We start from the raw sequence: 3,730 nt of genomic DNA on the forward strand, positions 1-3,730 counted from the left end.
CCCGGCACGGCACGACCCGGCTCCGCAGCCGCCGCCTAAAATCGCCGCGGCTCCGCCGCTGCCACCGCCCACCGGGGAGGAGCGGGCCGCCCCCGGCGCGGCACGGCCCCCATCCCGCCCGCCGCGGCTCCCGCGGCCGGGAGTCCCCGGCGCCGCCCCGCCCCGCCCCCGCAGCCGGCACCGGAGCGGAGATCCCGCCCCGACGGCGGTGGCGGCGGCACCGGGGGCGGGGTCTTCCTCGCCGGATCCCCTCCCAGGGCAGAGGGCACCGCCCCGCGTTGCTTCCCAGGGGTGAAGCGGTGGGTCGCCCACCCGGATCACCTCTCAAAAGTGATGATTCCTCCTGACATTACCTCTCACGAGTGATGGATGACCCTCCCGGATCGCTCCCAGGAAGGGTGGATCGACTCCCTCCATCACCTCCCAGCACAGTGGGTGACCCTCCTCCAGGCTGCCCCCCCTCCAGCCTGCCCTGGTGCCCTCAGCAGATGGAGGACCAGGGGTCCCGGCGGGTCTGCGGGGACCCCCCGAAGGGGCCGACTCCACAGCAGCCCCGAGGCACAGCAGCACCAGCACCCGGTGCCCAGCCGTGACGCAGCCCGCTTCGCACCATTGAGCTAATATTTGCTGAACGCTCAACACCACGCGGTCCCTGTCCTGCCCGGCATTGGTTTAGAGAGCACTGGGTTAGCTGGGTTAACTCACGGGCCGCTGTTCTCCGTGTCATTCGACATACACTATAAACCTGCCACTTCAACCAAAACCACCTTTTTCCATTTATGTATTAGTTGTGCTTACGTAGTTAATTATTATTTGATCCATGCAACTTGCAATGAAAATTCATGCTTCTTCAGGGCTCTGCAGTTGCTTTCTGGGCAGCCAGTTTACATTCAAAAGTCCCTCACCCCGGCGCATACGCATTTTTGCAAGGTCGTCCGCACCAGGCTGTCCGATCAGAGCACTTGCAGGATCCCTGCAAACATGAGGGATCCCTGCAAACGTGCTGTAGAGCCCCACCAGGGAATTTGAGGCAAGAAAGGAAGATACCAGGAGAAACAAGAACCTTTCAAGCTCCTGTTCTCCGCAGAGCAGCTCCTGTGATCTAGAGGCCCTGCTCCTATGAGCTGCTCTGCAGGAATTGCCCTCAGCACTGGGAGCCACTCAAACACATCTCCAAACAGCCACGTGTCACTACGCACAGGCTGGGTCCCTGGATTAGAGCCCATCCTTTAGAAAGGTGTGTTCCCCTGCATTGATTACAAGGCACAAGATCTGCTGCTGCCTGTGAAATCACCACCAAAATTAGTGCAAACGCAGAGTTAAACCCTTTCCGATACAAGCTGGCACCGCTTAGTTTTCAACGCAGGCTTTTGGCTGATTCCGAATCCATGTGGCTCATAGCCAGTAACTCGGGGTCAGGCTACTGCACTTGTTTCCTTCACTTGTACCTGTGCAGAACGCAGGATGACGAGCGTTCACAGTCAGACTCGTCTCAGGTTTGAATGACTACCTGGAGGCAGGGGCTTTGAAACTACCCTGCTCCACCAGTGTTTCCCCCGGCCCACACAGTGTCTGCAGGTTTGTAGCACAGTGTCCTGGTTTTAGCTGGGACAGAGTTAGCTCTTCTTTTTAGCAGCTGGAAGAGCTCCGTGTTTTGGTTTTACCCAGAGGCTCGCTCTGAGAAGAATGTTGATAGCAAGCTGATGTTTGTAGTTGGCACTGAGGTCTCAAGGACTTTTCAGCTTGCTGGGTTCTTGCCAGTGTGCGGGAGCACAACAGGATAAGGGGGGAGCATGGCCGGGACAAGAGGCCACGACTCTCCTTACGATTTGTACCCGAACTTAAGATTGAGGGCCAAACTGGCCAATTAGTATTCCATATCATGCAGCATCATGCCCAGTATAAAAGTGAGGGACAGCTGGAAAGAAGGGCTTTTGCCCTTCTGGGACTCTCACTTTTGGGCTCTCAGAGTGCTTTCTCTCTCTCTCACTCTCTGTCTCGGGGCCTCCTGTTCATCCGGGATTGCGGTATCAGGATTTATGATTTACCTGTTTCGGGATTGCATCTTCGTGATGAGACAGGCCTTGGTCAAGGGGTGGTGAGCAATTGCACTGTACATCACTCGTTTGTATATATGTATCCTTGAACATATCCGTACACATATATATATTGGTAGCGGTAGTAGTAAATTGTTCTTATCTCAACCCATGGGTCTCTTTTATTTTTCTTCTTTTTGATTCTCTCCCTCATCCCTGGGGGTGGGGGAGTGAGCGACTGTGTAGGGTTTGGTTGACGGAGCGGCCTAATCCACGACACACAGTAGCGCAGGGAGATCGGCATTTGGTTTTGCTGCCAAACTGGCCGCATGCAGAGCAGGTAAGGAAGGGCAGATGAAGCAATTTGCTGAAGATCAATATTGCTAAACACGCAAAGCTTACTGAGCTTTTTTTTTTTTTGGAGAGATGCGGTTTTGTTTTGAAAGCTATTCCATGTAGGAGCAGGGAATGAATTAACAAGACTGCAAAAATATAACCGAGCTTTAAGCAATGGACAGCAGCCAAACCGCTCAGCTTCAAACGCCTCCAAAGCTTTAAGGATGTTTAGCTCTGGCGTTTTCACCGAGACAAAACTGGACCAAAGACAAAGATTGGAACCTCCTCGGGATACAAAACTTCCTATAGTCCTGGGGGTTTTGCACATAAGGCTCAGCCACAGTCTCTTACGCTTCCATATATTACAGTTTGTAACGTGACTATAGGACAGGGGCAGCACAGGTGCTGATGTCACGGGTGCTGATGTCATGGGTACAGCTGCCCTTGGGCGGCTGTTGGGAAGCGTGCACGTTGCCCAGGCTACTGCCTGGCAGCAGAACATCCACAAGGCATTTGATAATCTATGAAAACACACACGGAGCCTAAACCTGAACTTCTCACCGTGCAGCACGGAGAAAAATAACAAGAAACAAACCAGCTCTAAACGTGATGGCGGATGTCTCGCTGCCGTGGCACTGTTTTGGTACCAAGGTTCTGACTCCTTGCTCAGGCGATGTTTCTACTCGCTTGAAAAGAACCGAGTCAGCAAGGCAGGCACAAACAGAGCTTGTTCACCACGGTGGAGGAATTTCTCAGGTTAGCAAAGCAGAGGAAGTTGAGTGTTTGTATTGGGGAAAAAAAAAGTGGATGCTTGTGCTGGTGGTGGTGAGTCCTTCCGAGTAAACACTGGAAGACACCAGCCGTGCCAGGCTTGGCAGGGAAGCCACCTGCAAGAGCCCAACGGTCCCTGGGCGTCCCACCGTGGTTAGCGGCTCCTCCGGGCCAGTGCAGCTGGGAGGAGGTGGGTGAGGTGGCTGGGGCAGTGCCAGCGCACAGAGGGACACCCCAGCAGGGTTAGAACGGTGTGTTTTTAAACAGCATGCCCATTACACCTATTTTAAGCTGCGTATCTCACATTGAGAACTTTCTGGGCTCCCATTTCTTAAATCTTCTTCCAGAACGATAATTAATAAACAGATTGGCAGCCTTACTGAAGTGTAGCCTTTACTCCTGTTTGAAAAACATGGTTTGTCTGATGGCTTTCAACTCGATTACCTGTAATTCACAACAGAAAAGGTGCGTATTGAGTAGCAATTAAAAATAGTCACTGCCACCAGGAAGCCCGGAGGGACCAGTTAAGAAGAGGGCTGATAAGGGTTTTTTGCTGGTTGATTTGGGTTTTTTCCCCTCCTCTGCAT

This window comes from Tauraco erythrolophus, chromosome 13 (genome assembly GCF_009769465.1).
Source record: "Tauraco erythrolophus isolate bTauEry1 chromosome 13, bTauEry1.pri, whole genome shotgun sequence".
Taxonomy (NCBI): domain Eukaryota; kingdom Metazoa; phylum Chordata; class Aves; order Musophagiformes; family Musophagidae; genus Tauraco; species Tauraco erythrolophus.